This window comes from Lutra lutra, chromosome 7 (genome assembly GCF_902655055.1).
Source record: "Lutra lutra chromosome 7, mLutLut1.2, whole genome shotgun sequence".
Taxonomy (NCBI): Eukaryota; Metazoa; Chordata; class Mammalia; order Carnivora; family Mustelidae; genus Lutra; species Lutra lutra.
Window position 1 is genome coordinate 65,642,306 of NC_062284.1, and position 11,411 is coordinate 65,653,716.

Genomic DNA, 11,411 nt, shown 5'->3' on the forward strand with positions numbered 1-11,411 from the left:
ATATTAATAATTTTTATGTCCCTTTTCATTTTTACTAATCAGCCTGGCTAGGCTTTGTTTCATTGATTCTCCCTCCCTTTCTCTCTCTTTTATTAACTTCTATTGATTTCTGCTCTTATTGTAATTTTTGCCCTTCCCACAGTTTTCTTTGAGTCTTACTTACTCTTATTTTCTTTCTTATAGTAGATTATTTATATGTGATATCATTTTCTAATAAAAATAATTAATACAATAAATTTTCCTCTAAACACTACTTTAGCTATATTTCCCAAATATTGCATGCATGGCTTCCATTCTTTTAAAATCATTAAAACTTGGTTTCTGGCCCAGAATATGGTCTCTCTTGGTGAATACTCCATGAACACTTATAAAGAACATAAAGTTGGCTCTTGTTGGGTGGAATGTTTGTAAGCATCAGTTACGTCAAGTTGGTTGATGGAGTAGCTTGAGTCTTCTCCATCCTGCTGATTTTCTATTTGTTCTAGAAATTACTGAAAGGAACGTTAAGTCTCCAGCCCTAATTTGTCTATTTTTCCTTTGAATTTGATTGGGTTTTGTTCTGTGCATTTTGAACCTCTGTTATTAGATGGGTATACATTTAGGAATCGTATATGTCTTCTTGTTAAACTGACACTTTTACCATTATGTGATGCCCTCTGGATTCCTGGTATTATTTATTATTTATTATGGTATTTATTTATTATTTATTATGGTATTTATTATGGTTTTATGGTATTATTTATTCCTTTGAAGTACACTTTCTCTGGTATTAACAGAGACATTCCCAATGTCTTTCATTAATATTTTCATATTACTTGGTTTTTCATCTTTTAATTTATCTCTATATTTAAGGTTCATTTCTGTAAACTACATGTAGTTTGGCCTTGGTTCTATTTTGTTCATTCTTCTCCACATTTGAAATGGGGTATTTGGTCATTTACATTTAATATATTTGTGGAAAAATCTACCACATTACTAATTGTTTTTTATTTGTCATATCCACTCCTTGTTCCTTTTTTCTCCCCTCTTTCCTGCCTTATTTTGGATATAATATTTTCATTATTTCATTTTATCTCCACTATTGGCCTGGTAATTATACTCTCTTAAATTTTTTTTATTTGTTGTTTTGGCATTTGTATCTCACATTTTTAACTTATTATACCCTAACTTCAATAATGTGACACATCAAAGATAGTGTAAAACCTATATAATGGTATAAGTCCTTTTTCTTAATTGCATCTTGTGTGCTATTTTTGTCATACATTTTTACTGCTAAGTATATTATAATTGCCAAAATACACTGTTACTATAGTCATTATTCTTTATAGCAATTAAATAGACAAAAACTATCTTTCAAATTCACCTTTCTAGTATTTATGGCTCTCTTCATTTCTTTGTGTATCCAAATTTATTTTAACATTTTCTTGCCTACTGGAGATTAATTCTCTCATCTGTTTCTCTGAACAAATTTTTATTTTGCCTTCATTTATTAAAAGATACTCCCCAAATGTTTAATTCTGATTTGATGGTTTTTATTTGTTTAAATTTTGGCACATTAAAGATAGAACTCCATTTTCTTAGGTTTTGAAAAAAAAAAAAAACCCTCCGAAAATTATGCCATAATTCTTACCTTTCTATTCTAATGTGTATTTATTTTTATCTGGCTGTTTTCAAGATTTTTTTTCTTTTTTCTGATTTTCAGGTATTTGAGTATAATATGCTTGTGTGTGTGCTTGTGTGTGTGTGTGTGAGAGAGAGAGAGAGAGAGAGAAAGGGAGAGAGAGAGATGTAGGATTTTCTCATCTTATTAAATTTTGAAAAACCAAATGGTCATTATTTCTTAAATTTTTTTTTCTGGTCCTATTCTCTATTCTTCTTCTGCAACTTCAATTACATACAGATTAGACTGTTTAACATTGTACCACAGCTGTTGAATATTCTATTCTATCTTTTTCACGATTTCTCTTTGTTCAGTTTAGATCATTTTTATTGATCTATCTGCAAGTTAAATGACTCTTTAATCAGATATAGCCAGTCTTACTTATACACACAGAAAGAATTATCTGCTATTACTTTTTTTTTATTTCTAGATTTTTCGCTGATCTTTTTTAAAACTAGTCTTTATCTCTGCTGAAATTCTGCATCTTTTTATGCATGCTGTCCACCTCTTTCACCTGTTACTTTACCACGTTAATCATAGTATTTTGAAAGTCCCTGTCTCCTAGATACAGTATTAGGGTCATTTCTGATTTTTTTTTCTGCCCTATCTCTTGGCAATGTATTCTTTTGTCTTCTTGCTATTTTGTATGTCTCACAGGTTTTTATTAAGTGCTTCACATTATGTATAAAAGAACATTAGAGACCGAGGTAAAAAGTTTTTATCCCTGGACTGGAGTGTTGGAGTGATGGAGGTGAGTCAATATAGCAAGGGACTGGAATTGAATTTGTGTTTTTCACTATCATAACTTTCTTTTCTCTAAAGCAGATGGCTGTTACCTTCTGCTTTAGTGGGTGACTTATGGTACCAATAGGTTTCTGTTCTGTTTAAGCTCCCAAAAGTCCTCTGCATGCACCACAGCAAGCCCTCTGTCCATACACTCTTGTCCCTTCCACTGCAGTGAACTTCTGTGACTTTCTATTTAGTGCTAAGCTCATAGAGGCAGTGTTCTCTGTTCTCCTGGTTCAACTTTTGTCATTGGCAAATCCTGTGCATTTGGCCTTGTGGATGAAGCTTTCACAGTGTCCGTGCTTTCCTCTCCATGACTGCCTAGCTCTGCCTTGTGTCTGGGGTGGATCTTGTTTAGGAGGGCATTTACTGGCCATTTTTTTTTTTCTTGGTGGTAGTGGGCAGGGTAATTTTTATTTGCTTGTTCCTGGCCTTTCTTGATAGATGCAATCCTCAGCTTTGATACAGCTTGGATCCTGAGCTCAGTGGAGCTTCCTGCTCCTCAGTCAGGAGCAGGGTATTTTCCCTGTACTCTTTACTTAGAAGTAATCAATCTTCACCTGTGACCTGATGGTGGGAAGGTCTTCTGTCTCTTCCCCCAGAGGCAGACATGTTTTGGTTCTATCCTATTCTAGAAGTGATAGATCTCTGTGCCAGTCTCCAGTGGCAGTCAGTTACCCCCTATTGACCTCCATAACTAAGGGGCATGCTCTCTGGACCTAGTCCTCAATCTCTTTCACAAGCACCATATTAAGGACAATAGGAAAGAATTTACAGGGGGACCACCCTTATGTTTGGGCTCCCAGGGATGCTAAACTGTCATGCTTGGTGACATTCAGCTTTTAATAGTTAATTAATATGTTAATTGGTTGTTTTTTATTGTTTTTTTTTTTTCAACTCTGGTTTTATGTGTTTTACTTCTTACAGGCTCTGCCAAAAGCAAGAGAGTATATGGGTCCTGTATCTTTCCAGAGGAGCTTATCACCTGTTGAAATATAGTTTACCTTGTTATCTTGCTTTCTGATGGGCTCAGGAAATGTCATAATTTAGCATATCATCCCACTTTTCCTGGTTGTTAGAGCAGAGGCAACATTTTCTTTTGACTTTCTATATCCCAAGCAGAAGTACAACTCATCTGTGTTTCGTATTGCTTTGGTAAATGATGTATCCTTCAGGTCCTCCTTTGAAGCAGAGTTCTCTGGTAAGTTTTCTTACATTATTAAAACCCCTAGAGCATATCATTTTCTCTGAGCCTTAATGCCTTTGTCCACCATGATCCATGGCAATTCTAGCATTTCTACTTCAGTTATGTATAGAACATGACCTTTTTCCTTTTTAATGCTTCTAGAAGCCATCCTAACAGTATGTCTATACCATCACCGGAATCATTGCTAGGGTACTAAGAGATCTTAATCTCAGGAGAGTGCTGGAAGACCACCAGATTCTTCCTTCTCCAGCTCATGTTTCACTGCCTTTCAGTCAATCACCCTGAGAATGCAGCTCATAATACTCACTTGGCTCCTGCAGGAATCCTGCCTCAACCCCACAGCTGCTTTGGGGCTGTCCCTTTCTGCCTTTTGCAGGCCCAGCACATTTCCAGCTAAATTATATTTTAACTTTAATCCTAGTTATAGTCCTAGTGTCTTTGAGGGGAGCAGAGACAGATTTGGGAGGGCTCATACGGGAAGAGGCCTATGTAGAATTTTCAAGCAATTACAAAATACTAGCCATTGATATGGAGTGCTGGGCCATGCGTTCAGGCTCATTAGTGTCAGGGAAATCTGGGGATTCATATTTTCAAGAACTTCATCTCAGATGTACTCCTATAATCTGTCAATACATTTTTTCTCATCCTGGACTGTGATGTTGGTGTTGCAGACCTACCTTGGTTGGGTCTTTAACTTTCCTTGGAGATTACTTCCTTTTATGATTAAGTCCTAGGCCTGGTCATCAGTATCTTCTATTCTACCACTACATTCACACTTACCTCTTAATTACTGATTATTACATAATACATAATATACATAATAATTACATAATTAATTACATATTAGCTTATTAGCTTTCCAAAGCATAAATATAGCCCAACAATAACCAGATCTTTCTTCATATTCTTTCAATATTTTGAATTACCTGATAAATCATAGCAACTATTAAAACTTCTCAAGTATGCTCAACCCTAGCACTAGGGGATCAGCCTCACCACCATATGCCTGCTCTCCCATCCCCAGCCTTCCCTGTGCCCATCAAAAAAGACTCTCTGTACTTGTCCATCTCTCAAAAAGAGTTTCTTTTATTCTGAAAAAAAAAATCCTCATCAGACAAAATAAGCAAGGGATGGCTCATACACACACACACACACACACACACACACACACATATATATATATATATACACACACATATGTATATATATATGGCCTTGGCAAGATGCATGCTCTCTAGAGGTTGGAAGATAAACTGTATGAAGTTTTAGAGACTTATGGCTTTAGTGAAATTTACAGAAGTCCGGTGGAAAGCAGTGCTAGCAAATTTCTTACAAAATAAGAGCACCTTGCTCTATCATGCCTTACCACAAAGATGAAAGCACAGTGACGCATAGGCTTCACTGGTTTCTGTAAGCAACATGTTTTACATCTAAACTGTTCTAGACCATAATTTGTTCCACAGCCATAACATGCAGGCCACTAGTTTTGAGTGGGATCCAGAGCAAAAAAGGACTCTATATAGCAAGTCAAGGCCACGGTGCAATCAGCTCTGCAACTTGAGGTCCTACACTCCAGCAGATTCAACGATGATATAGTTGTTAGTCCACTGTTAGATAGAATGGGTAATACTGAGATTAAACATGGACCAGCTACAGGGAATAATTAAGCCATATGAGCAGGTAGCTTTGGCCCTCACTTGTACCAGTGTCCCTTTCTGGCTTTCACCTGTGGCTCTCTGGAGGTACCAGTTTCTTTTACCAATATAGTGGAAGTTTTAACAAAGTGGACAACTACGTGGTGCTGAAACTGTATTTGCCTCACTGTCACCAGTGATGAAGGTCTTGTTGCCAGCTAGGCACCAAGTGAGCCAGGTTCAAAACACCATTTTATATTTTAGCTTCCTGAGCCACTACTGACATCAGTTGTTGCAGGCTGAGTACAATGGAATAAGGAACTGAAATTTAGTAATAATTTAATGAATTAATAAGGCACTAGGTGTTTATTAGGAATCAACAACTGTGGAGAAGAAAGGGAAGAGGCAGGGTTGGGCAGAGGGAGAAGTCAATCTTAGGTATAGACTACAGAAAGGGTCGGTCAGCTTGACCATGGTTCTAGATCATATATGGCCTGTTAAGGTTGCCCGATTGGACCAAAATAGGCCTCTATATGCTCACTTATTACACTGTTGGATGTGAGCTGCCTCAAGAAGTGAATGCCCTTGAATGATGAAATACTCTACAACAGAGGCAAACCCTAAAGGAATTCAAAGCTGGAGGCCCTTTCCTGAAAGATGGGACAACAAGTCTTGTTTTAAAGGGAAATCTGGAGAACACATTTCCACCCTGAACATAACAAAGAACAGAAAGTAAGATTAAACTGACGGAAGACTGATAGATGCCAGATTGGGCAATTTACATTCAGATAGAAATGAATTTCTTCTAAATGCCGTATGTAATTGGCATAAAGTCATGTTTTCTTTTTACCCCAAATTTGAATGTGTCATCACAGATGATGAGGAGAAGGGAACAAGGCTGTTTCTGGGTGGATTTGTCCAACAGTTTAGCTTTGACGTTTTTTACCCAGATATGTCAGCTCAGAAACTTCAATTAAAGTAACAGTTTAAATATAAAAACAGATTTGTATAATGAAATGGAGACTCTTTTTCACTTAATTATTCACCAAATACTTATTGAACTAGGTCTCAAGAAATGAAAATAACTAACAAAGGCTAATAGCTGCTAGACTTAACATGTCTTTTGCGTACACTGTTCGGTATTTCATGGAGGCAGTCACCAGGCTTCTCACCAGTTTCTTCCTAAGTGTATTATTGTTTTTTCACCCATGGGGACATATTTTTAATTACATAATGGAAGTCACTAGAAAATAGGATTTACATGACAAATATTTCCATTCAGTCACCTTTGCTATAAGTCAAAGGATTTATTGCTGATAAAAATAATTTTTCATGCAATCAACAAATTGAGTATGTGACCTGGTTTATGTACTATGTGGTACGTGAATTAAAAGATAAATAAGCTGCAAACTCTTTCTTTAAAAGAGCCTCCATTCTATTAGGAGAGATGAGAGATGGACATAAACAAAATATAAAACAATATACAGTAAGTGCCAGAAGACAAGAAAAGTAATGTAAGCATGCAGAAAGAAATCTCATGCTGTTAGGCATGAGATCTCTGGAAAAAGCAAAAAGGCTAACATTCTAGTGGAAACAACAGCACTGTAATCAAGACATTGAAGAAAAAGAAAGGCCAAAATCTTTCAAGGAATGGTTACTCGTCCAGGTCGGACAGAGCATAGGTTATTTGTAGGAGAATGGATTCAATAAAAGTTTAGCATGGCATTTGACTCCTGTGACTGTTCTAAATGCTAGAATAAGGACTTAGGACTTCATTAACCAGAAAGTGGGAAGATGGAAGCAGTGTAGGTTCAGAACGAGGCTTTTAGAAATTCTGATGGCTTGGAAAAATCTGGATTGAATCCAAGAGTCTAGAATTTTGAGAAATAATTAAAAGAATATGAAAATTTAAATAACCCAAGTTATGAGTCATAAGGACCTAAGTTAAATATTTTCACACAATGTTGTAATTATCTACTTACCATTCTATATCTAATTCAAATTTTTGAACCTGAGCTTCTAACATTGTGCTAACCTACAGTTTCCTTTTCAAGAAATATACTTTTAGAAAGTAAACAAATGAGTCCATGATAAGTAGGAAAGACTACACAAATGGCAGTTTGAAATCAGCACAATCTTTTGAATCATCTGATGTGGGGACTGGAACAGAAAGATTTCAAAGATTTTGAACCTGAATTGTTGAAAGAATGATAATAACAATTATAAAGAAAAAAGTCAATTCAAGAGGAAGAGTGGGTTTGAAGGACAATATGGTGAGTTTGGTGCAAGATGAGGGACAATCTCACTCGAGCCAAGGAGGAGTGGGAATGCTTCTTTCCATCACATTTTCACAAAAGGGGACAGAAAAGTGTGGGCACTCGCCTGCTCCTCACAAAACATAACATGGCTCCAGTGCACGGAATACTGGAAGGAAAGTAGCATCATTTTGACATCTTAGGTGTTGTCTTGAGATGTTCTGGGAAAGCAGCACCTAGTGGCAGTCCATGTTTTCTCAGAGGAATAGCAGAAGCACATGTGACCAAATTCTAGAAGATATTTCAGGATTTGGCAAAATGGGTAAATGTCCAGCCATCATAGGGGACTCCCCGTAGCAGTCTCCTGGGAAGCAATAGCCCCAGAGGCTGTAGTCACATTGTTGGACACAAGTGGGACTCATCTGGGACCAGAAACTTCTGGGGTAGGTGGTATGTACTTTGCAGGGGCCTGAAGATTTCCAATAATGTAGGTGGGGTATTAATCTTGCAGAATTAATTGGCATCATTTTTAACATGGCGACACAGTAGTCATAAGATGAGGGTATATAATCAAGCCACACTCCTCTTCCATAGGAACTGCCCCTCCCACCTCATTTGCTTCCAAGAACCAACTCCATACTCATTCATCATGTGTTATCGATGGCCAGAAATCAGCTCAGAAGCAAGTTTTAAATCATTTCTGTTTGGTTTTGAATTTGGAAAAAATGTGCACATTTCCCCCAGAAAAGCTAGGCAGAGGTTTTCATCCAGAATGAATAATTATGCATAGAACTGATTACTTAAATACACAGTTCATGATTATGAATGAAATTACCTGCATTACACTGCAAATACCTTGCTCTGCATGGATTAAGGAAAGTAAAACTTGATTACAGATGCTGGAAATTTTAGGTCTTGAGATTTTTCAGTTGCTCTCAAAATATATCACTTACCTCTTATAACATTCTCCTTATAGAAGTAATTTACAAGTTGAAATTGAAAACAAAATATTGGTTATACTGGATTTCAGAGTGAAGTATAACTCTAGAAGCTAGACCATAGGAAAGTAAGTGGACTGTTTTCTGTTTTTACATCCTCTAGTTCAGATACTTTTCCCAAGATACAGATAAACACAGGCCAAGTAGATTTCTATCTACTTGTGCTATCTGGGACATTCCAGCAAACTCCCTGAATGCTTAAAGTTCCCTGTATAAGCCTGTGTACATGTTTAGATCCTACCTGTATTACTTTACTGGTTTAGGCTTATTTATTTATTTAAATGCACGTTCCTGAGTAGAAAAATCCATGAAAGTGTAATCCATCAAAGTAACATAGTGTGAACAACTTGTCAGCTCTCTTCCAAAGTGACAGCTGTGAAAGAACAGGTTTATTTTCTTATGTTGTTTTGGCAATGTCATTTTTCACATCTTCCCCAGTAACCAGATTAGAATCTCTGTGCAGTGGGGAGGGCTTTGGTTTTGGCTTTTTTTGGATAATTTCATGCACCCTCATTTCTCATTTGGGGGAGGGGCGCTCACTTACTTTTCTTGGAAACCAGCTTTATAAGTCTGTACTGCTTATATGCAAGGACTCAATACTGAAACTGTGATCCCAGACCAAAAATAATTTGAATACACCAGACTCAGAACCTCTCTGAAATGTAGGCAAAATATCTCCCTTGGTTTATTAGTTTATTCTATGTACATAAATCACAGAATTATTTTTAATTAAGTTTTGTATTTACTAAAGTAATACATTTGATACATATACAAAGTAACACAATGTTTAAAAAATAAAGTCACTCTAGAAGTTTTCTATAAGAGAAAGCAATGGTGCTTTGACCTCCACTGCCCTGACCTCTTTTTCCCAGTCTTAAAGGGAAAGCATTAGATAAATTATTACAAGTTGAGAAAACACTCTTGTTTTGTTACAAGTTTGTTATAAGTTTGTTACTTGTTTGTTACAAGTTTGTTCCAAGTTGAGAAAACTCTTGTTTTCCTATTACAAATGTATGTTGAATTTTCTCAAATCATGGTCTTTATCAATTGAGATATTTATGTACTTTGTTTTAACCTGTTGATACAGTAGATTAAATAAGACTAAATTAGCCAAATTATTAAATTATAAAATTAAATATTATTCAATATTTTGATTTTATGATTCTTCATAATTTTATGATTTTATGATTATTCAACCCATCTTTCCTTCCTAAGATAAACCCCACTGGGTCACGATATATTATTCTATTTTATATTACTGGTTTTGATTTGCTGCTATTAGAGTTCTCTAGATTTCTCTGAATCTATTACTACATCCAAAGCTCCTCATAGGTCAGTACAATTTTCCACAAGATGAAAACTATGTGATAATCTTCATTTTTTTTCAAGATTTTATTTATTTATTTGAAGACAGAAATCACAAGTAGGCAGAGAGGCAGGCAGAGAGAGAGGAAGGGAAGCAGGCTCCCTGCTGAGCAGAGAGCCTGATGCAGGGCTCGATCCCAGGACCCTGAGATCATGACCTGAGCCGAAGGCAGAGGCTTTTTTTTTTTTTTTTAAGATTTTGTTTATTTGACAGAGATCACAAGTAGGCAGAGAAGCAGGCAGAGAGAGAGGAGGAAGCAGGCTCCTTGCTGAGCATAGCAGAGAGCCCAATGTGGGGCTCGATGTGGGCTCAATCCCAGGACCCCGAGATCATGACCCGAGCCATAAGCACAGGCTTTAACCCACTGAGCCACCCAGGCGCCCCTATCTGATAATCTTTAGTTCAATTCTCCTCGGCAGCCTCATCTGAACAATTTAGACAATTATTATCGAGGCTCACTTTCTCTAAACCATCATTCTGAGAATATATTTCTTCTCTCCTTAATTTTGATCCTCTGTTCTCTATATCCATGCTTTCCTTTTTAGTTGTCATTTATTTTTCATGAAGAATAGCCTCCATTATTTTCCTTTGAAAAGGTAGTTTTGTTTGTTTGTTTGTTTGGTTTAAAGATTTTATTCATTTGACAGAGAGAGACACAGCAAGAGAGGGAACACAAGCAGGGAGAGTGGGAGAGGGAGAAGCAGGCTTCTGGCAGAGGAGGGAGCCAGATGTGGGGCTCGATCCTAGGACCCTGGGAACATGACCTGAGCCTAAGGCAGACGCTTAATGACTGAGCCACCCAGGTGCCCCGAAAAGGTAGTTTTTTGAGATACCTTTTATGTTTTGGAATACTCATTAATTTATTTCCTAACTTAGTCAATAAACATTTATAGAATATTATCTTATCCCAAACATAATTCTAGACATGGGGATCTACAACACATAGTATTATCAAGGGCACAAAATCACAAAATAATATACATGTTCTAAGTCCGTGTACTTGTGTATCCCTAGAAGCATTTTAGAACTCTTCTGAAGTGTAATATATGAAAGGAGGTATGGTGGGAAAGATGTCTGGGGACAGGTATTTTCTTCAGGTGTCTGGGATGGCATGTTAAATAGTTTGAATTTTTCTTGCAGGAATTTAGATGCCATTCATAAGATGCTTTATTTTATTCTTATAATAAGATCATTTTATATGTGTTACTTGTGTTTTTTTTAGCTTACCAACTAGTCATCATTTATAGGTCAGAAATTATGAATCTCTTTTCTCCTTCAAAATAGGATGATACCACTCATTTTGTCTTTACTTTAGAACAATTATCTTTATCTATACATTTGTACCTACCTAAATTTTCTCCACACCTTTTTTACCCACTTCCTCTAGCAACTAACTCTTACCTTTTCCTCTGCTAAAACAAATTGACATGTCTACACAAACTGATGAGTATTATTTTGTGATTTTATATGTGGAGAGATAATCATGTAGACATACACCCCCCTCC